Genomic DNA, 24,855 nt, shown 5'->3' with positions numbered 1-24,855 from the left:
CCCAAATCTTTTCATTTCTGTGCTTTTTACTGTACCAAGCTGCTGCCCCATCTCAATCTATGTGTACTTTAGAGGGAAGTATGGTGCAGTGAAAAGGTGCTCAATCACTTTAAACCCAAATCTTGGCTTTATAACTTACTATATTACCACAGGCAATTGAGTTAACTTGTCTGGGCCTTGATTTCCTCATCTATAAAATGATGATATGTAAGGGCTATTTCAATGTTAAATCTATGATTCTGGACACCAGGTCAAATTGAGGAAGAGAAAAGTTTGCCTTTATTGATCTCTCTTCTTCTTTTTTTACTTCTTATCTCCCTTTCCTTACTCTTTGGGGGCTCCTTCCCCCATCCCAACCACCTCCTAGACATGCTGCCCTCCTGTTGCTTAAAGTTCCACATTGTGGCATCCCATTTAGACCAGGTCTGCTCTACTCAGAAGAACCCTTACTTTTTTTAGGTCAAGTTGTGAAGGAATTTAAAAGTCGCACAGAGAAATGTTTATTTGGTCCCATAAGCCTTAGGAGGCCACTAAAATATATTGAATAAGGGATGGATATGATCAGGTATACACTTAAGGAAACTCATGTGGAAGATGGTTTGGAGTAGACAGACTTGAGACAAGGAGAATAATAAGGAGGGCAACACAATCATTTAGGTGAGCAGTGATGTGTGAGTAGACAGAGTGGGTCAGTGTGAGATGTTGTATAGGTAGAACTGGCAAGATCTGGTAATTGAATAGGTATATGAGGTGAAATAGAGTGAGAAGGTGTGTATAACACTGAGATTACAAACTTGTGATGCCAGCAGTCTAGTGGGGTTTTCAGCAGAAATAAGAAATTTCCAAGAAAAGTGGGTTTGAAGGAAAAGAGAATTTGTTCTGCTTCAGAAATGTTAAGTTTGAAATATCTTTGGACACCCAATTTGAAATGTTCACTAGGTAGTTGGTGATGTGAGACTGAAGTTCAAGGGAGGAATTGGTCCTGTATGTGTGTACACACACACACACACACACACACACACACACACACGCAATCAATATGCATATATATATGATCATACATACATTTTCATAGAAAGGATAATTAAACCCATGTAAAGTTCAGTTTCCTCATATCTAAAATGGAGACAATATCTTTATTACTCATCACAAGAATGTTGGTAGGACTTAATGAAATTTGGGTGGAACCAAACTTTTATGTAAATTGTAAGCTATTGTTCTTATTCTATGATCTCTGGAGGGAAACAACTCGATCCAACTCATTCACAGATGGAAATGACTGATAGCCTCCAAAATTGTGGATGTGTAAGATAAGGGAAGGCTTCGTATACTTTAAAAGAGGAACTCAGCCCAAATGGTTCTTATGGTGGCATTTGAAAAAGGCTGACAAAATAAAATGTTCAGGCTGCGTGGGGAAGGTGTCATTGGGGAGTTGGGGGAGGGGCATCTTCTTTCTACCACACTGCCCCTCAGATCATGCTGCCTCTGCCTCTCAGCAACATTTTCTTATTTTAATCCTCAGGTTTCTTCTAGTTCACTTTGTTTCATTTCTGACTGATGTGGACTGGGAATCAAATCTTAGTGTGGGTGAGAGGAAGCAGATTGATATTTCAGTTCTTAAAGAACTGAACTACCTTCATTTCATGCTTCTGCTTTTGAGTGGGTGGAAACTTCTCTGGAAGATTCTCTGGTGTTTCCACTGCCTAGTTTCCCACTTGTCACTTTTGGGGGAAGGGGAAACAAAGGTGGAAGATAGAGGGGAGAAAGAAATGAAAAAGGCATAAAATTATCCCTTATTACAAGTCTTATAAGAAATCTCTCTGAAAAATCTTTTGGTTTTGGTTATCTGGCTATAAGGAGCACATCCCCCATCCCTGACTATGAGTTCCTTGTTTCTCTGGAGGGACTAGAGACCTTCATACCCAGCTTCATCACTGGATGTCTGATTTCTCTATTGTTTTTTATAGAACAAGACTTCCCTTGTAATGTGCCCTGGGTTAATCTAAGAAATTTATTAGGTAGGAATGATATTCTAGGCAGGGAGGGCTAGAACAAATGGAGCTCAAGGAAAGTGAAATATTACTTATGAGAGAAGCGATTGATGCCTGGAGTTCACATTGCTAAACTTGCCTAAACCTATGACTAAATAAAAATGATCCAGCCCTGCCAGAAATGTTGGGATAGGGGTCATACCTTTAATAGAAACAGTGTTAGACAGGCAAAAGAATATGCAGGTGGACCCATTTTTATCAATTCTAGTAAGAGTCTAAATTTCTAGTTTTCTTTATTAGTGGATGATTAGACGCATTACAAAAGGGTTCAGACAAAGGTTCATTTTTAAAATGGAACTTCCCTAATGCACTCAAATGTTTGTTCTAGACAATGAATTCCCTGGAATGGGACTAAAAAGAAAGAAGGCACCTCGACATTTCCTGTTTTTACTCAGTCATTAACACTCTTTTCTTTCTGAAATAACAGTATTACCTTGAATATACTTTGTGTATTATATCTACCCAATAAAATATAAGCTTCTTCAAGGTAGAGATTTTTTTTCTTTTTTGTATATCAATACAATTTAATTTGGGCAGCTAGGTGGTTCAGTTGATAGATACCAAGCCTGAAGTCTGGAAGACTCATCTTCCTGAGTTAAAATCTGACCTCAGACATTTACTAGCTGTGTGACCCTGGACAAGTCTCTTAAACCTGTTTGCCTCATCAATTCCTCATTTGTAAAATGAGCTGGAGAAGGAAATGGTAAAACACTCTAGTATCTTTCCCAAGGAAACCCCAAACAGGGTCATGAAGAATTGGACATGACTAAAATGACTGTTGAACAGCAACAACAATTTAATTTAATACAACTCAACAAACATGAAGCACATACTATGTACCAGGTACTGTGCTAAGAATTAGGGATCCAAAGACAAAAAAAAAAAGGAATGAACGCATGCTTTTCAATTGGGGAAAACAATATATATTGATTAGCAAATACATGAACACCTTGTTGATCCTTATCCTAATTCACACTCTGTCAAACCAGGTCCAGATGTATCTAGTTACATTTCCCCTCCCCTCTGAAGTTAGGAGTACTTTTAGGGCTTTAGGAGATTCTTCTAATGCTATTGGCTTGAACCCCATTTCAATGTGTTTCCAAAGATTTAGCAAGACTATAGCACAAAAATATATCCCTCAATAACAGGGCAAACTTCCTTCTCTACCACCTTGGTCTTTGGGGAGAGTAGGCTCACACATAAAAGACACAGTAAAAATTTGTTGAAATTAGTTCAGTCCAATTAAATTGAAAGAACAGTGAATTTAAAGCTTAAGCAAACATAGAATATGGGGTATGTCTGTGTGTGCTGGTGTATTTGTACATAGGTAGGACATGGTCAAAGAATTTAGAGGTGAAAGACTTCAACTCCAGTTACATTATTATCAGTGTGATTTAAGGTAAGTAAAACTTCCATTAATAAGAATAATGATATATGCTCTGCCTGCCTTAATTATTTTTTTTCTTTTTGGAGAGGGGAAGGTAGGGCAATTGGGGTTAAGTGACATGCCCAAAGTCACATGGCTAAGTTTTGTATTAAGTATCTGAGGCGGGATTTGAACTCAGGTCCTCCTGACTCCAGGGCTGGTGCTCTATTCACTGTACCACCTCGCCCCTCCCCTGCCTTGATTCTTAAAAAAAAAAATTAAATTCTGAATTAAAGAGCACCAAGAAAGAGAACATATACAGGTAGAACAGGAAGAGGATTATACATGAAACCATGAATCTATTATGTATAGCCTGCTTTTTACAAAAAAATATAAAGTAAATTCAATATATTACTTTCAGAGCCATTCTGCTTCTCTGTGTTTCCTCCTAAATTTCCTCCTGTTTCCTTCTGAGTATATTTAAGTTGCTTAAATGATTGTTTTATTCTTCTGTTTTGTCAATATTATTGCTAGCTTTCTTTTTTTCCTAACCCCTCTGTCCAAATAAAATGAGAGGAAAAGAATCCTTATAATCAATTAGCACAGTACATCAAAACAAATCCACACATTTGCCAAGTCCACAAATATATATCTCTTTCTGCACTTTCTGAGTCCATCACTCCTTTGTCTAGAGGTAGGTAGCATGCTTCATCATTCCTGCCTTGCTTATTTGGAATGAATAAACCAATGTGTGTGAAAGTGCTTTGCAAATGGAAAACCTGGATATAAATGTAAAATATTGCTCTTAGACAAGCTTAAATCCCCTGACATTTAACAATCAATCTTAAGTGAAGATACAATATCTCTGAAATTATAATGCAAGTCAGTAAGCAAAAGGACTCATTTTACACTCAAATTTTCAGTGGTATGGTAATGGAATGATATTAAGTTAAAGGTGTTCTGTGAGCATGTATTTCCTTTTACAAATATGCCAGCACACACCATATTCTATGCCTGTTTGTGATTTAAATTTAGTGTTCTTTCAATTTAATTGGATTTCAACAAATATTTACTGAGTATCTTTTATGTGTGAGTCCACTCTCCCCAAGGACCAAGGCAGTAGAGAAGGGAGTTTGCCCTGGTATTGGGAAAACTATGTATTCCCTATGCTTATGCTGTGATGACCTGAACACTATCATCCCACTAAAAAAATGCTTCCTTAACAGCACAAACTCTCTTTCCTCTGATGAATTTTATTTTGATAGGCAAGTGTCTGTTGTCCCATGTGACTACATGAGGAATAAGGCTTTGACTTGGAACTCCATCCAGCCTGGAGGGGGATGGGCCATGGAGGTACTCATGTTTGCCCCAGAAATCTTCCAACCAGTCCAGGCTAAGCAAAGGTAAAGAAGACACCACATGCTGCATCATTAAATTATAACCAGCCCTGATATTCATTCCAGAAGCTTTGGGCTTGTTTGCTCTTCCTGGTGGAAGGGCAATTGTGATTGGCCCACCCAGTGAGAATTATCACATCTTATCTCTGGCTGGTTATTATTTGATTAAAAGAGCCTTCCTCCTCCTGCTCAGTTTCAAAACAGAGCACTGGTTGGGGCATTTGTGTTTGGTGAGCTTGCTGTCATCAAAGAGACTTTTGCTGAGGTTACTGGAGAATTTTACAAGTCCCGGATCTGCTGCCCATCAGTCTGGCTCCACAAATAAGCGTCCGGAAGAGCAAGGTCCTTGCTTTTAGGCTTTCCTTGGCTAGTGGTGGTCTCTTTGGAGCAGTGGGCTGGCTCATTTTGAATTAGCCTGTTGCAAACAAACTCCAAACACCCTCAACATCTATGCAGCCAGGTAACTTTTCTGTACCATGTTATTTTTTAAGTTGTCTTATGGTGGAGAAGATGAAGTAAACTCCAGTTAGTCTCAAAGGGGTAGAAGCAGCACTTCCAGATGTTAGGGCCTGAATGTCATAAAAAATAAAAGAGAAACATGGAGATGCTAAATTTAGAAGAGCTTAGAAACACTTCAGGCCATCCAGATCCTTCTTTGGCTTCTGAAAATAACAAGGGCAAAGTCAGTGGGCTTCCTTGTCTGCTGTTTTTCCTGGGAAAGACAACTAACCAGAGGAGCTAGGACCAATTAATTAAGCTCTGAAAAGTCTTTGCTTTACCCTTCTTTTGGCCAGCAAACTTTCCTGTAACTAGGGGTTCTTAACATGCTCTATGAATTTGGTTTTTTAAGAAAAGATCGGGAGGATTATATTTCAATATAATTGACTTCCTTCACAATCCTATGCAGTTTATTTTTTGCATTTAAAAACTATATTCTAAGGAGTCCTTAGACCTCAGTAGTCTGCTAGAAGGGCCCACCCATGTCACAAATAAGGTTGAGAACCCTTGCTTTAAGCTTATTGATTTTGTATATATTCTTTCTTAGTGCTTTCTTTTCATGGCTGCATCTCTGAAAGGGGGGGTTGGAATATATATATATATGCATATATATATATATATATATACATATGTATGTATAAGTTCCTAAAGCTAAATTTAATTTTTTACATTTTACCTACCTATAAATGTGTGTGGGGTACAAATGTAACTGTTTGCCCTTTGCACTTATTAATACACAACCTGATGATGCTCTGGGAAGAGTCCCCAGTTCTGAATTCCCCTTCTAAGGTCTGCTTTCCTATTTTGATTGAGGATTGTATTTTATTTGAGATGTGTTTCTTTTCATTTGAACCATATTCTAAGCTTGACAGACTTTTAATGGATGAGGAAATTTGCCAGAAATGTATGTTAAAGGCTATTCTTTTTTATGAAAACCGGAGTTCTTGGGGTGACCTGATAACTGTAACTATGCAGAGGGATGATGAAGTGAAGAGATGAAGGGAAAGATCTCACATTTTTAAAAGATGTTTGGGGGGGAATACATATTGCAAAGATAAAGACAAAGAGGTAGGACTTGTATTGGCATCATATGAAGTGATGCTTTCAATAAATTCCTTATGCTCTGTGAGTTATGAAGCAATCATTCAAAACACTTTTCTTATACTTGCTTTTTCTGACTGTCTTGTCTTGTTTTTCCTCATTTTTTTTTCTTGACTTCCTAGTTCCTGTTATCTGAGCTCTAACTAGGTGAAAGGACCTGGGCTATTGACCCAGGCACTGAAATGGAGGGCAAAGGGATTTTATGAATTGCAAGTCTTGTATTCACCATGCATATGCTGTTATGACTTGGAGACTTCCTATCTCCCCACTAAACCAATGTTTGCTTAGCAGGTTGAGATTTCCCCAATGGTTTTGAGTTTGACAGGCAGGGGCTTATTGTCTCATGTATGAGGCATCAGGCTTTGGAGAATAGGGAGATTCCAGTTCCCTGGTGGGTTGGTCTTTGTATAAGGAATAGGTCATAGCTAGGTCCTCTGGAGAGAGACTGCTCCTCAAGACCAAATATAGCCCTGGAGAAAGGGGTAGCAGAGTCTAAGACAAGTGGTGGGTGGCAGTTCTATCCCCTAGATAACTTTTTACCTAATAATATGGGGTCCTTAAGGGTACTCACTTTGAAGGGACTCAATTCTCTAGGGGGCATTATACATCTGTGGACCTTATTTCCCCAGAAGAGAAGGGCCATTCAGGGGCATCACAACATATTTTCCCTTCCCCCCCACCCTGGGCATAGGGGGAATTCAGGCTGCTAAGTTGGGGTGTTTCTCTTCTTCCTATTAGGTTCAGACAGAAGGTTAGCATAGTTATAAGTCAGGCCTGGAACAGTGCTTCAGACCATGATCTGTCCTCTTTCCTTCCTCCACTGCATTGGTTCCAGGCCCCAGAGTTCCTAGCTATGATTCTGGCAGACATATATCTTTTGAGTCATTTTTGTTCAGGGAATGTTATTTTAGGTAAAAGGCTTAAGCTTTTTGATTTGAAATGGTGTAGTGCTACTAGCAAGCCTCCTTTGCTAGTGTAACCCCTAAGATTATTGACTAGTAGGTCCTGTTTGAAGTAATATTTGTTGTGGTTATTAATCAGATGTTTCCACATCAGAAATGACACAGACCTTCTATTTTAATAACTTCTGGAAGCATAAGCTTGAATGGTGTTACATAGGGATTATGCTTGTATAGAACTTTAGAGTTGTATGTAACTGAAAGTGGTCATTTGGTCTGATCTCCCATCAAGCACAGGAATATTCTTTCTCCAGCATCCTTGGGAGATGGTTTTATTCAGCCTCCACTCAAATAGTTTCTGTGAAGTTCTTGTCCAGACTCCTTTCCTGCTCTTCGGCTTTTAGTTCAGCCCCAGTTACTAACTACAAGCTCTCTCTAACAATCAATCAACAAGGTTTATTAAACCCTACTACATGCAACTGACAATGCTAGGTTCTGGAAATACAAAGACAAAACCAAACTGTCTCTGCCTTTAATGGGACTACATTCTACCAGGGGAGATATAAATGTCTATGAAATACTTGTGGGGTAGGCCTTTAATAGATGGAGAGGGACGGGTGGAGGGATGAGGAGGCTTCATGTAAAAAGTGAAGCTTGAGTAATTTTGAATGAAGTAAGTTCATTCTAGGAATGGGTTGCCTGTTGACCTTTACTACTAATTATGGTGCCAATGGACCTGGATTCATCTCTTCACATCTAGGGGGATGAGGGGCCAATAGTGTTGTTTTCTCCCTCCCCTGCACCCCCCAATTTGGATTCTTGCGGGATTAGATTATTTTGGGCTTTGTTTGTTTGGACTCATGTTTCTGTGGGTGTAGATAGTTCCCAGTGTGACAACATCCCACTACTGATGTGGACTGGCCACTTGTTTCTAATTCATTTTAGAAAGTTGCCTGGCACCCTGGATGACTAAGGGACTTGCCTATGATCACATGGATATTATGTTCCAATAGGCTTTCCTAATCCTAAAATTTACATATAATCTATGCTAAATTGTATCAGAGTCCAGCTACTGGCTCTAACTGATCAACAAACATTCATTAAGCACTTACTACGCGCGTTAGACACTGGGCATAGAAATAGAAAAGTAGGATTGTCACTGCTCTGAAGGAGCTTACGAAATAACTACAATGCATGGTGATTGAGGTGAGGGGTACGACTAACTGGGAGAATCAGCAAAGTCTTCTTGAATGAGTTGGATGAAATTAGGGTTCTAAGAGACAGAGATAAGTAGGGAGAGTATTCCAGGCATGAGGATAGCTTCCTGGAAAAGAAAGTTTGAGTGTAGTGTATGAGGACCAGGTAGGAGGCCATCTGGGTTGAAGATTAGCAAGAATGAAGGGGAGTCATGTGTAATCTACCAGGAAAGATGGGTGTGAATCAGGATCTGAAGACCTTTACAAGTCTAACAGAAGAGTTTTATGGGATCCTAAAGGTAATGGGAGCTGAAGTTTCCTGAACAGGGAAATGAACACTCATTTTAGGTGCCCTTTTGTCACATTTTGGTAGCTATGTGGTAGTTCCAGTTGTTTGTCCTTCATTCCCAAATGGGACCATGGCATCAGGGAGGGGATGCCAGGACATGCAAGTGAATTGGATTCAAGTGAGGGAAGGCTGTGCAAAGGCATCAACCTCACTTTTTTCCTCTGGATCACCGGGGTCCAGTGGTCAGATATAGTTCAGGATAACTGGAGATGGACTAGGACAAATTGGGGGACTGGACATTTTCAAGCTAAGGTCTTTAACAGGTCTCAGTTTGACTGAGGTAACACCCATTCAGTGGTTAAGGCTAGGTAAGAAATGAAGCAGAGAATGGCCTCTTTACCTAGTCAAAAACAAAAAAAATCAATCTGGGAGGGGAAAACCCTCAGGGTTCTTGGTTAAAACAGAAACAATTACTATTTACATTCACTCTGGGCCAATTAGGGCCTAGACCTAGGACTATTATTTATTTATTTATTTTTAAGCAATTGGGGTTAAGTAACTTGCTCAAGGTTACATGGCCAGGTGTTTCTGGGTGGGTGCTAAGTGTCTGAGTCCGGGTTTGATCCCAGGTTATCCCAACTCTGGGACCAGTGCTCTTACTCACTGCACTACCTGGCCACCTGACCTAGGCCTATTATTGGCCAATCAATGAGAGCCAAAGTGATTTGGGCTTAAGGAGTGGTCCTTAAGAAAAAAAGGTTCAGCAATCAAAATTTACTAGATCCTAAAGTACTACATCATAATCATCATTGTTATTATCTACAAAAAACGTTAACTTCCATTTCTTTTGTTTCAGAGTTATCAAATAGTTCAATCCTCAAATTTAGGTTTGAGAAATGAAAAAATAAGTGTCTTTCACATTAATAAGGAGGAGGAAGAATCTTACAATTCTTCTGGCAATTACTGAGATCAAATATTGCAAATTAAAATACTGCATAAGAACCCAGAGAAATGGAGGTTTTGTACATGTGGCTTTTGGTATTAAAAAATAACAGAAGTAGCTCCAGTAGTGTTAGGTGTATGAATGCTCTTATAAACATTTTTTGATGACTCATTGTTTAGTTTGCTAACTTCTGCTCTATCAAAATGCACTTGTTTTCTCCCTCCTTATCCTTATCCTCTTCACTTACTATAGTCATTTATCTGATCTCAGGTATGACCTCAGGGCTTCCCATGACCTGCCATTAGCTCTTATCTTGGCAGGAAGTATGTAAGAAGCCCCTGACTGAGCCAGTTTTGGACTCAGTATCTAATGGACCTCACAGGGTTTCCATTGCCTCACTGGATTTTCTGCTTGTTTCAGATTCCCTCCTTACTGCCTACCTTGATGTTTGTATCACTGCTGCTTGTATGACCCCTTCAGTCCTCATCTTGTCTGGTTGAATTCCTAAAATAAGCGGTGTGAGCTCTGCTGACCATGAGTCCCTACCATCACTTGGGTTACCCCAATAGGAACAATTCCTGTTTTGCCAGTGCATGGAGTCCTGGCATAACACTATTGTTCTCTAATGTGCCTCTCCTTGATCACAGCTCAGATTATTTAAAGTGACAGGAGCTAGAAGGGCCCCTTAGAGATCATCAAGTCCAGTACCTTTATTTTATACACAAGGAAAGTGAGGCCCCCAAGGTTATGATGTCAGGCCCAAAGCTACAGAGCGTTCCAGGCCCCGCCTGGGTTATATGTAATGTTCACAATCCCAGAATAGTGCTTTTTCCACTCTGCCCAACAATCTCAGTTGGAGATGGGAAATTGTGCACAGTACAAGACTGACTCTAGAAAACTATCAGTTTGATTTTTTTACTCCTTCCTACTTCTATCAGGGTCTTTCCTTCCCTCTAATTCCTCTTCTCTCTATCCCCTTTTCCTATTCCAGATGGTCCCCAGTGTCTTCACATAGCCTGGGGCTCTAAAAGAAAGTTCACAGGAAAGTATTAATGTCTGAAAATGATGGAATGTAGTATTTTCTCCTCAAAAGGATTTGTGCTTTTAAAAAATGATATTCATGTAAACCAAAGGATTGAATCTCTCACATTAAAATGTTAAGAATTGTGGCAGATGATAGGAGAGATAATTTCAGACAATGGGAGGGAGTAAAGAGAGAGGCTTTCTAAGGACACCTAAAGAGATTATTAGGCTGTCTGCTTTTTTAGAGAGTAGACTCCCTCCTGGACACCGAGATGTTGATATTTGCCTTGAAACAGCAATGTGCAATCATCAACATGGCCTAAAGATTGAGGGAGGTGCATAGGCATATTCTGTTCCCTGAAGGTAGAACCAAGCCTTATTCACCTCTTCCTGAGTGACTCACTGATTTCATTACCACCTCCAACACATGGTGGTCTAACCTTACTTTCCAGGCTACATTTAATTTTCCTTTTGTGAGCTCTCATGGCAAGACCCTACAACAATTCATCCAAAGGAGAGGAAAACTATTTAGTATCTTTTCTAGAGAAAATTAAAAGTTATTATTCTTCATGAGATGGATCCATATTCTAAAAAATTGAAACTTGTAAGTCACAGTGAAAGAAATGACTGGCAGAGGATATATCTGCAACATTATAAAGGAGGAAAAATTGGTCTTTGGTTTCTTTCTCCGTTTCCAGATCTATCTGGTCCATTTCTTCCTTCCTGATGCCCATCAGACCTCAACTCTCCTAAAATGCCATTCTTGCTCTCAGCTGGCTTTCAACTAATTCCTAGGGCTTTACTAGCTTATTATTATTATTATTAATCATTACCACACATTTATATAGCACTTTAAAGTTTACAAAGTATTTTCTTCACAATAACCCTGAGAGGTAGGTACTATAAATATTGTTCCCATTTTACAGATAAGTGAACTGAGACTAAGGAAAATTGTGACTTGCTTACTCAAGTAGTAAGCAGTAGAACATTCTCTGAACCTATCTCTCTAGTTGCAACCTAACAACAGCTGAAGGTGTGATCACTTCCAGAGGTATTTAATGCATTTTTGACTCAAGGGGATGAAGATAATGAATGGGAAAGTGTAGGGGCAAGGAATGCTTAGTTTAAAACAAAGCAAAACAATAGCAACTACCACTTCTGCCTGGACTTGCAGCGAGGAACCTGTGTTCCCATCGTTTCAATTGTGTCAATTGTTAGCTGTGTGACCTTAGATAAGTCATCTCACTTCTCTGGGTCTGTTTTCTTATTTGTAAAATAAGGGGCTTAGATTACATAATTTCTAAAATTCCTTCCAGCTCTAACATTCAATAATTTAAATAAAATGTGGGATGTAGGTGGTAAGTAGACTGGATAATTGGGGAAGGGTAAACTTAGTCCTTCCCAGCAACCTCTGGTGAATGTTTGGAAAATCTTCCTTTGGCAATTCAGGAATAATGAAATTTGACTTTGTGAATTAATTAGAACACTGATTCTGGAGTTAGAGGGCTTGAATTCAAAACTTAATTTCTGACACATACTATATGTATGACTTTGGGCAAGTCCCTTAACTGCATTGAGTTTCAGTTTCCTCATTTATAAAATGAGAGGGTTGGACAAGCTTGCCTCTGTGATCCTTCCCAACTCTGTCTATGATCTGAAATGTGCTAGGATATAAGGAATGAGCTGGAGAACTGAATGGCAAACTATTCCAGTATCTTTGCCAAGAAAACCCCAAATGGGGTCACAAAGAGTCAGACATAACTGAAAACATTCAACAAAATAAGAAATAATAGGCCGAAGAAAATCCTGCTCAAGTTCTAAGTAGAAAGTTTAATTCCAAGGTGAATTTTTCCAAAGGGGTCATAATGGAAAAGTGAAATCTTGTTTAAAATAGAAATCTCAACCACATCTTGTCTATCCCTCATGAATTGTTTTACCCTACCAGAAAGTGTAGAACCCACTCTGCCAGCCTCAAGTCAGCCTTGGAAGCAAGCAGTGATCTTGGTTTTCACACTGAGTCCCTTCTAATTAAAATCCTCCATCACTGCTCTGATGCTGCTGGAGCAGCACCCCACCCCCACCCCAAGTCAGCAGGCAGACATAATTTATCCCCCCCTGCCAGGCCTTGTTGCTTCCAGAGTTTTGGATTTGCCACGAGCTAGCCCTTTTGTGGAGCTGAAGTATAGTGGTGATTCAAGTGCTGTTTCCAAATAATTTAATCCGCAGTCCTGCTTAGAGATAAAGATTGCCCAAAATAAGATGGATTTGGAAGAAAACAGCAGTCATTTTCTCAGGGCTGTTTGTGGAGCAGGGGTCTCTCGGATGAAAAGAATGCTTAGTCCAGCTGGTATGTGCTATGGAACTTTAATTAATCCGGTGTGGGTGTGAGGAGTTGAAGGGCATGTCTATAAAGTTTTGATGGATTTTGGGAATGAATACCAGGAGGAGAGGCACATAAGGATGGCAAAGAAAAGCCCAAGGATATTAGTGCTTCAAAGAAAGAGACCTGTATGAAGAAGACAGAATTACAAGTACAAGGAGCTACACCTTAGAGATCACAATCCATTCCTATCATTAGCTTATTTTTTACAGATGAGGAAGCTGAGTGTGAGAGGAGGGTCATTGCCTAAAGGTTACACAGTTCTTAATTGTATATGGGGACTTTCTTATTATCAATGGTTTCTTTGGGGTATAAGCCCAGTAATGGAGTCTCTGGTTCAAAGAGCATGGACATTTTAGTCACCTTATTTGCATAGGTCACTCTCTTTTATAGTCTGCTGAGTCATTATTTCTTCTGACTCTGTAGACGATAAGAAAACTCTTTTTTTTTGTTTTTGTTTTTTCTTTTTTTGGGAGGGTAATTGGGGTTAAGTGACTTGGTTCCATGGCTAGTTTTTGTGTTAAGTGTCTGAGGCCAGATTGGAACTCAGGTCCTCCTGACTCCAGGGCCAGTGCTCTATTCACTGTGCCACCTAGCCACCCTGAAAACTCTTCATAATCTCAATATGCTCACTCTGTAGCTTTGAGGCACACTTGGATAGAAACAAGTCCCTATAACCCCCATCTAGTTAACCAGAACTGGGAATGGCAACTCTGAGACAGTGCTCACATGAGATGGTTGGTTGTTGAGTCATTTTCAGTCCTGTCAAACTCTTCTTGATCCCATGTTTGTTTGTTTTTTGGGGGGGTAAAGATCCTGTAGTGGTTTGCCATTTCCTTCTTCAGCTCATTTTACAGATGAGGAACTGAGGAAAACAAGGTTAAGTGACTTGTCCATGGATATATAGCTCGTAAGTGTCTGAGGCTGGATTTGAACTCAAGGAGAGGAGTCTTCCTGACTCCACTTCTGGCACTCTATCCTTTGTGCCACCTAACTGCCTCACATGAACTGGTACCTATAATCAATTCAACCTTGCTATACCAAGATCATAGATCTGGTGTTGGAAAGGCCCTTCACTTATGTCTTGACCATGTCACACTATTGTCAAAGGATCATGCATTAGGAACTAGAAATAACCTTAGAAATTGTCTAGTTCATAGAATTTAACTTTTCTTTAGCTTCCTTCCTTCCTTTACTTTAGCTTACTTTCTCAAGATCACACAAGTAGCAAGCTGCATAGGTAGGGTTTGAATAGGAACCCTCTGCTTCCAAATCCATTGTTCTTTTCTCTGTACAAATCTTCCTTAGCAAGAGTATCTTTCCCTGCTGATTCTCTTCCATTGGCTGTGGTTTTCCTCCACAGTAGGTAGGAACTACAAGAATCTCATTCATCTATTCAATCAATTCACTAATGAAATGACAAGGCATTTGGAGATCTTAGGAAGAGAGTCATAGTTATCTCATATTTTACCCATTCTTCTTTGAATTTCTTTGCTTTGACATTTAGAGGACAGCAGATCTAGTGATCTCCAACCTCCTCCCCCTAAACCAACTTTCAGTGGATCAATCTTTATCAAGAGGCTTCCTGCCAGGGCCAACAAAGGTTTCATCTTTCAAGCTTGTTGAGTTATCTGGGATTACTCACTATGACATCTGTGTGCAGTTCTGGAGAAACAATAAAAGAAAAAAAAGTCCTTGCCCACTTATGTTTTATCGGAATTATTATTCTGTCTTACCTTAGAGATTGTCTGGTTCAACCACATTTTTCAGATGGGGAGCATCCATGGTCTAGTTAGCAGAAAGATCATCAGACTTAGAGTCATAAAACCTGGGTTCAAATCCTGCCTCTCTCCCTTACTAGCAATTTTCTGTGTCATCTGACTTCTCTGCTGTCTTGGTTTACTCCTCTCTAAAAGGATAGGGTTGGGGGGCAGCTAGGTGATGGAGTGGAAAGAGAACCAGTCCTAGAGTCCAAAGGACCTCAGTTCAAATCCGGCCTCATATATATTTACTAGCTGTGTGACCCTGGACAAGTCACTTAATCCTGACTGCCTCCAAAATAAATAAAATAAAGTAATAGAATTGGACTAGATGATTTTTAGGGCCCCTTCCAGCTCTAGTATTCTATTGTTTGAAATTATTCAACAAGCTATAGCCTTCTTAATTTAGGTCAGAATCTCCTCTGAGAGATTATAAGACCAAAGCTAATTTAGGTCCAAAATTGGGAACATCCTGCCTTCCATCAGCTCAGAGATATGTGATTCATTTCAGAGTGGTCTAGGGTCTGCTCCCTCCTCACTGTGCAATCTATATCCCTTCCTAGAAAAACCCTGCTCCATTATTGAGAGAAGTCAGCCTGCCAGGGTTGGACTCTTCAAAACCAGGAAGTTCCACAGTCCCTCCCAAAGGGCTTCCTTTGCTTTCATGAATTCTATGATGAATTCATGAAAATTATGGAGAGTGCCATCCACCTCAGAAAACAGAAACCATTGAAATAAAAGCTATTCATACTTGTACCATTATTAGTTCCATTGTCTTTTATAATCCATCATATTCTTTTTATAGATAATGGTCAATATTGGGTTAGCTCAGGTCACTAATTCCATTATAACTAGCGTATAGTAGGTGATGAAAGATTCAGTCATTTAAATCACTGTGACTTTTAAAATGGTACTTCCCCCACACCAGAATTGGTATTGTCCAGGAGCCCCCAATGCTCCTGGGGTTATATAGCAGACTTAAGAGACAAGAATGGACAGAAATGACTAAATTTGTCAGATGTATCTGATTCATTTATTCACGTTCATTCATAAAACATCTATGTGCAAAGCACTATGCTAGGCACATTATAAGACTAAAGGAGACAATTCCTGAAATCAAGTAAATTAGCAATCAGATCCTGCATCTTAGCCTTTCACAAGTAAAGATTCAGGGCATCTCAGAATTGGAAGGGACCCTGGAGGCCATCTAGTTCAACTCATACCTGAACAAGAATTCCCCATCCTTAATAAACAATGTTCCCAACAAATGGTCTCTCAGCATTTTCTTACAGATCTCTAAGTAGGGGAGAACTCACTACTTCAAGGGCAGCTAGGTGGTACAATGGATAAAGTGCCAGGCCTGAAGTCAGGAAGAGCTGAGTTCAAAACTAGTCTCAGGACTTATTAGCCATGTGTCCCTCAACAAATCATTTAACTTCTGTTTGCCTCAGTTTCCTCCTCTCTAATATAAAGATTATAATAGTGTCTCTTTCCTAGTGTTGTTGAGAGGGGAAAAAATGAGATAATATTTGTAAAACCTTAGCACAGTTGCTGGCATATTGTTGGGGCTGTATAAATGTTAGCTATTATTAGAATTTAAATATTATTACTTACTGTAGTGCCAGTGCAATATTTACAGCACTGTGACTATAAATATTCCTGTATAGTACTTGATAGCAAAATATAACAGATTCTCCATGTAAGGGACAGAACCAAAACATTTATTTAGGCACTAGAAAACCAAATCCCCAACCCAGTAAGCTGATTCCATCATAGCAGCAAAGAACTTAATAAGCCATAACAACACAGAGAGCACACCATTTAGCCTTCCCACAAACCAATATTAGATCAATATTTACTCAGCAGCCTATATGACTCCTTGCCTGAGCACCTCTCTCTCCCACTGTCTCTCTGGCTCTGACTCCCAGTTTCCTGTGGGTTCTGCTTCCCTTCAACAAACTCCTCCCACCACAGGCACCACGTGACTACATTCAGCCTATTAGGGGGCAAAGTTTATCTTCAAAGCAGGGGAGCTCCCTGTGGACTCTGTCCAACAACCTTTATCAAATTCCCTCCATCACAGGCTCCATGTGATTACATTCAGCCTATTAGGGGGCAGAGTTTACTTTCAAAGCAGGGGAGGTCTTCAAACTCCCTCCTAGGTCTATTAAGGGGCAGGGAAGATCTTCAAATTCCCATTCCCATTACACTTCCTAAGGCAGCTCATTCCTTTTTTGTACATGGTTTAAAGTATATTAGACCTGTAGGGTAAGTGAAGTCAAAAGCGCTACATAAGTCACACCTCAATTACATAGACAGATAGATAGAGAGATAGAAATACAAAATTATTCTGTATAAAGTAACTATAGAAGATTTACTTACATGAAAGTTTCTGTGACAGTGGTATTGGTATAATAGACTTTAATCTGGAATGGATATTACTGTATACCTGAGTAAATATTTGATAGATAGACTGTCAGCTCCTTGAGGACAGCAACCATGTCCCCTAGAGGGCCTTATGCATAGAAGATGCTCTATAAATGTTTGTAGATGATGATGATGACATAATATATATACAGGTTTTGGAGAGAACACTTTCCTGGCACATAAATATGTTCTTATAATAACACCTATTAATTTTTAATCTTTTCAGTTTCTCATTGAATTATTCAAAGGGAATGAATTCTTTTTTTAAACGATGGAGCATTTTTGCAGACTCATCAGTTTTGTTCTGACTCACTAGTAGAAGCCACAGTATTATATAAGATGGTAGCCAGGGAAAACTTCCAGGTTGCTGTTACCTCCCTGTAAGCATCTAGTTCTCTTTTTTGTTTTCATCATTATTCTGTTCCCTATTCTTGAAATTAAGTAAGGACTTAAAAAAAACACAGGCAGGTGAGTAGTCCAAACAGAGGAGAGAGAGCATGAGAATTGTCAGAGAAATGCTTGGAGCTGAGAGATGGAGAATCTTGTTTGTGGAACATATAGTATCAGAATCAGAGCTGGAAGGAAACTTAGAGGCCATCTATTCCTGCCCCATCATTTTATAAATGAAGAAGAAACTGAGACCTAGAAATTTTTAAAAACTAATATTTTATTTTTCCTCAATTACATTTTAAAACAATTTTTAAAACTTTTAGAAAAAAGGTTTTCAGTTCCAAATTCTTTCTCTCTCTCTTTTCCTCCTCAATATTATTGCATCACAATAATATACCATAGCTTGTTTAGCCATTTCCCAATTGATGGGCATCCCCTCTATTTCCACTTCTTATCCACTGCAAAAAGATCTGCTATAAATATTTTTGTACAAATAGTACCTTCCCAACCCTTTTTTATATCTTTGGAATATAGACGTACAGTGAGACCTAGAAATGTTAAGGTGTTCACCTAAGAAGTAAGCAGAAGAGGACCCAGGTCTTCTGACTCCAAATCCACTTTTCTTCCTGCTGCTCCATGCTGCCCAGGGAACATACTTGCATATATTTCCTCTCCCATATTCCCTGGAGGCAGAGACTATACCATATTCATCTTTGTGTCCTTCTAAAGGGTCAAATACAATATTTGCCAATGAATGGTTTTTGACCTTTGGGAATGGCTACTACAAAAAGCTAGTCAGTCTAAAAGGTGTTTCAAAACTTTCCCTTCTACTCCCAAGTTGCTTACTCTTAGAGAATCATATATAATATTTTTTGTCTTATGTTATAGATGGAACAAGATTTAGTAAGAATTCTTGTTTCAGACTTTTTGGTGGAATTCCATTACCTGACATGATCTTAGAATTATAGAATGTTAGAACATAAAGGCCCCTTAGGCCCTGAGACCCAGAGAAATGGTAACTTACTCAGTTTATTATTGGCATTTATATGATTAGAATCCAGACCTCTTCATTCTCAGCTTAGTTCCTTTCCCCTCTCCCCCACTCCCTATAACTTATTTCCTACCTTTTAAAAGCATTTTTCTTTTAAGAAAAACCATTTACATTTGAGAATAAGCAAGATACATATAAGAGGGGAAAGAATCATGAGGACCATAAAACCCCACAAAAACCAACCAATCCTACCCCTTATTATATAGATAGATGAGGAAACTGAGGCCTAGAGAGGCTAAGTGACTTGCCCAAAGGTCACAAAACTTCTAATATATGTCAGAACCAGAACCTAAACCTATTTCTGATGACAAATTCAGTTTTCTTTTTGCTAAAAACCAAGCAATAGAGACAACCTTTCTCTGAGAGAAAATTTACCAGTAATAGTGAAACCATTTGAATATTCTTGACTAATACTTCTGGGTTTTTCTGTGCTATTAGAGAAAGGAGAATTTCTAATCCTCATTCTTACTAATTGGAGCAGAAAGAGTAGATTAACCATTTGATCTCCTCATAGTAGCTGTGACTCACACAGCTATGCTCAGACACTATGGCAGGCCCCCAAATGCTCCAGACCAGTGCCAACCAGATTGCTTCTGTCCAGCAGAGCATGATAGAAACCCCATCTTTGTTTCGGGTCCTCTGCCTGCCCATTACTCACCATGAACCTAATCCCCACATCACCCTAGAGACAGGGGAGTGGATATTTTTCTTTAATGCTGAAATTCCATCTCCTAAACCATTTGAATTGCTGAACTGCTGAGTGCAAGTTCAGATTAATCCACTTACCCTAAGAGGTTGCATAAGGTTTTCTGTACCAGATTAGACCAGTGATTTAAGTCTTACTTTTAGACTGCAGCCAGTAATTCAGACTCTCATCTCACATCCTTAATTAAAAAAAAAGGTGAAGTCTTTCAGCTAGAGGTTTGATATGGGTTAGGGGTAATTTAATACATCCCTTCCTCTGATGTTGCCTCTTTGGAGCTCACTTAAATTCTGAAATCTTGAAACAAAATCCTTTATACTGTTGGCTATATCATAGGCATGTGGAAAGATAGAATGATATAGTTGAAAAGGGTTTTGGAGGTCATCTATTCCCCATCACATTATAGGTAAGGAAACTGAGGCATAGGGAAAAGATGTGACTTGGTCAGGGTCAAATAGTTCATGTGAGAATTAGGCCTAGAGTCAAACTCTCCTGAATCTTCTTCCTAGGTGTCCCCTCCCACTTCTAGATGTTTACCCAAGAGGTGAATCTGTCCTGAGACCCTCTAGTGCAGGGGAACTTTAATTTGTGTCATGAACCCTTTTGGCAGTTCAGTGAAGTCTATAGATCCCTTCTAAGAATATGTTTTCCCCATCCCCTCTGGAATCCCTTGGGCATCTATGGACTCAAGGTTAAGATTCCAACTGTAAAATAAAATTAATATTAGAGGAAATGCAATCTCTTACTTTATTTAAACTCCCATACAGTGTCCAAGGGATCATTTTATGTAAAGGCTAAGAATAAAAGTAAGCAGTTATTCACAGTTCCTAGCAAAAACCACTTTTCCCTTTCATTTCTCCTTTCCTTTCTAACCCACCCAGGTCTATAGCTAACAATTTATAATAATTCTTTGAACTGTCTCCCTGACACATAGGACAAGTGGTTTGCATGTAATGGGTGCCTAAGGATTGATTGTTGTACTGAATTAAATGAAGTGTACAGATTAGTTTTTACTGATCAATTTAGGACTCTGCTCTTTTCTTCTGAAAGGTAGAGCCATGTTTATTAAAACCATACAAGCTTTGAGAATTCTGCTGAGGTTTGGTCTTTTGTTGACCCATTCATTCATCATTGAAGATGAGCATTTAATTGATAAAGGCTTCTGTTGTATCAATCAATAAACACTTATTAAGCACCTACTATATGCTAGGTACAATGCTAGGCTGTGGGAATACTAAGAAAAAAGTACCTATATTCAGGGAGCCTACAATCTAAAGGGGGAACATAATGCACAAAAGGAGTTTTGGGAGAAAATAGGAGGGCATTGAAGGTAAAGCAGGCAGAAGCCAGGACTAGGTGGGAAGGTCAGAATAGTCCCAAATAATGCAGTCAAGTGAGAAACAAGATGGTCTCTCCATCGTCTTTTCTGCTCTACCCCATAACTCAGTGTCTACTTATAAATAGACAACTTAACAGGCATTAGAGGATACCCATCCCATCACTGGTATTCTAGAAAGTGAGGATGGTTTTATATTGATTCCACCATACTCTCCCATCAATCCCAGTTGTAGTACAATGGGAAAATTAGTGGTTTGAGTGGGATCTGTGGACAGGGAGGACAGCTCAACAACTCAACAAACTGTTTCAGGGATTGAGTCAGTGATCTTGACCTCATTAAATTATCTGTGCTATGCGGATTTCCAACCTTTCTCCTTGATGTTTGGTATCAGCTACTGTTGGAAATTGGAGATGAGTAGGTGGCCTAGGAATTCTTTGCCAAAGGGGTAGCTTTAGTGTTATGTCGCATTCACCTGTCTGCTGGGATTTGATGCCAATGCATCACCTCTGCTTTTCTTCATGCAGACCCCTGAATCATCTAAAAGATATTTGAACAAGTGCAATATCTCTTTGAAATATTACCTTATCTGCCATCTCCAATGGGAGCTAACACTGTGCTAGCACTTAGCGGAAAATCAGCTTTTGTAATCTTATAACAGCCCAGGAGAGCTAATAAGTTTCCAGCAACCTAAGCCCGCCAGATAATGGTTTTGTCCCTAGTTTCACTCAGAATTCACAGCTCAATTCGCTTCATTAGCATTGCTTTTATGCTTTGGGGCCATTGAACAGGTGTGAAGAGTCCAGTGATAGAGGTTTGCCTAACCAGGTTTTAAAAGCAGAATTCCATGAGATCAGTTGCTCCATCTGCTTCCAGAAGGAGTTGAAAGTACTATCTTTAATTTAAAGGGATTTTATACTTCACTTTTTGGATGGTAGGGATGGGGATGGTCTCCTGGGTAATCACTTTAGAATTCTTCCATTCCATTGAAATAGACCCAAAATATTATCTGCATTCTCCAGAAATTTTTTCCGGCCTCTTCAGCCCAGACTCAGTGCTCTTTTTTTCTAAGTCATCAAAGTACTTCCTCTTTGTACTACTCATTTAGTGGTTTTTAAGATTTGCTATTTTGAAATTTCATTCATCCATTTTGCTTTTTGGAGGGCAGTTGGGGTTAAGTGACCTGCCCAAGTTCACATGGCTAGTAAGTGTGTCAAATGTCTGAGGCATGATCTGAACTCAGTTCCTCCTGACTCCAGGGCCGGTGCTCTCTTCACTGTACCACCTAGCCACCCCTATTTGCTATTTTTTTTATAAAAAGGTTTTATTGGTGTCCTTTATTTTTTACATACCATTTTTCAATAAACTCCTTTTCATTGAATCTCTTTTTTTGTAACAAAGAAAAACTGTTAACAAAAATCCTTTGAATGGAAACCTCTGATGACAGTATACCAACATTCTATTCCCACCATCTTCCCACATTTCTACTGAAGAGGAAAGTGGTTTTCATTATCCGTTCTTCAAACTGTTCTTCAAGTCCTGGCTCCAATACTAGCTATGTGGTCCTGAGGATGTCATTTGATTTTCTTGTGTTTCTATTTCCTCACCAAGAGTTAAAATAATACTCACATTAACCACTTCCCTGTGTTGTTGAGAAAACACTTTGTAAATCTTTAAAAGCCATATAGACATGAATTGTTAAATTGTTATTCATACTTCTCTTATGGCATTTCATATTCTGTTACATTTTGTAATGATTTACTTACTTCTCCCCTGGTCTGCCTCCCCTCCAGGAAATGGGGGTCTTGTTTTGGAGCCAGTTTCTCATTCACTAGAACAGTACTTCTTACCAACAATATAAAAGAAATTTAAAATACTAATTGTATATAGAATGAAGTGTAAAGGATCCACAAACTTTAGAGAAAATATAGTCCCTGCCTCATGGATCCTGAGGTATAGAAGGAGATATGATACAAACACAGCAGACTGAAATATACCAAGTTGAGTAAGTGCATTTGAGAGTTGCAAAATGGAATGCTATGTGATGTCTTGGGGGAAGGTCATTACCAACTGGGAGGAACCAAGAAGGTTTTTGGATTGGGTTTTAAAGGATGGTCATGAATTCAACAGTTGAAAAGGATGTACCAAAAAAATTGCAGCTAAATCAAAGAGAGGTATGAGAAGATAGTGTAGATTCTGGGGGACGGAGATAACTCTAGTTTGCCTGGACCATTCTAAGTGGGGAGGGAAGCAATATGAAGTAAGACTGAAAAGGAAGCATGGTCCCAGCTTATGGAGAGCTTTGAATGATAGGCAGAGGAGTCTGAACTTTACTGGCAAACAATAGGGAGCTAATAAAGGTTTATTGAGCAGTATCTGAGGAAAAAACAAAACAAAACAAAACAAATGTTACTATTTCTCTCTGCAATTTAGTCTCTTATATCAGAAATAAATTTTTAAAATTAAACTGAGTCAACTTGAATCCAAGCCATTTCTGGTTCAGAGAAGGAGATATCCAAACTGGTATACAACTTTCTGATGGAGCTCTTTATCCCAAGGAGATTAAGTTAACATTTATAGAAATTTCAAATGAGGAAAGGATAGCTTAAAATATAATCACAGCTGATGTTCCTGAATTGAGTAACCATGTCACTATCCCATTTCTCCAAGGTTTACTCCCCTCAGGTAACCTAAGGGGATTCCTCCCAGGAATCTATATTGAAAATCCAAATTGAATAATCGGCTAGGAATGCTTCCAGTAGAGTTGAAGATGGTACTTCCCCAGTATGGATTCTAGTTTAATCACTTCAGGAGAATAAGAGAGATTACCCTCTGATCAATTCACACAATGAAAGGTCTTTTTTTTTTTGTCCTCAATTTATCAGCCTCCTTTTCAAGGGTGATAGTTGCCCTAGGAAACTGGAAAGAACTTTAGAAAAAATATTATATCCTAATATTTCTAGAGAAATGAAAGATAAGATTTAAAGATATGCTTCTAAAAGATTTACATGACTAAATTTATGCATAAAATGAATTGTCCTAAAAGTTATATAAAAGACAGTTTGGGGTTTGAAAAGAGTGGAGGTCATGATTCTTGCAACAGTTCATGTGAGTGGCAATAAGTATCTCTGATTAGGGTGGTAGGAAGAGGAGAAGAGATGGGAAAATGTCAGAGACACTATGAAGGTAGATTAGATAATACATAGTAGTCATAAGGAGTACACTGGGCACTTAAATGTTTTGTTGAATCTACAAGAGATTCATAGTCTTAGGTTATCTGTGCTTGACTTTGAAACAATGACCTAAAGAAGAGAATTAAAACAATTCTGTTTGGTTTGCTTGCCTAACACTCAACATTCAATGTAATTGCTGTGTGTTTTCTTTTCTTCCCTCTAAAATGAACTATTGTTTTGGTGTTCTGTAGACATAACATGATAATAGTGCTATTATTTTGAAGGTATACAAGTTTAGGTATGAATCACACATGGTAGAATTAATAAAAACTGGAACCTTTCCAATGGAGCTGATTACACAAGTGTCTCCAACACCATTTTTCTATGCAATGCAGAAGCACAAATCCTATCTAGTCTTTAAAATATAAAAGAAACAAGGCCAATGAAAACTATTTAATTGTGTTTTGAAAATCCACCCCCCCAGTAATGGGCCTCTTTCTCTTCCTGACTATGATGTTATTAAAAGTATATTATCAGGGGCGGCCAGTTAGCACAGCGAGTAAGAGCACCAGCCCCAGTGTCGGGATGACCTGGGGATTGAATCCGGGCTCAGACACTTAGCACCCACCCAGAAACACCTGGCTGTGTAACCTTGAGCAAGTTACTTAATCCCAATTGCTTTAAAAAAAAGTACATTATCAAACTTGATCACCTTCTAAAATATGCTTTAAAATTTTCTCAGTCCCATAAACAAGATAAAATCTGTTTTGAAATGGTATCAAAGGGAGGATGTTTGCATGTCTGTAACTGGCAGAGCAACTATAGAATGTAATTTGCCATATGTGAGATGATGATTGTCTTCCTGGGGCTTG

The sequence above is a fragment of the Petaurus breviceps genome, unplaced genomic scaffold (genome assembly GCF_028583685.1).
Source record: "Petaurus breviceps papuanus isolate PSGF00001 unplaced genomic scaffold, PetGlider_PUasm1.0 37, whole genome shotgun sequence".
Lineage (NCBI taxonomy): Eukaryota > Metazoa > Chordata > Mammalia > Diprotodontia > Petauridae > Petaurus > Petaurus breviceps.
Note: the sequence above shows the minus strand (reverse complement) of the source record.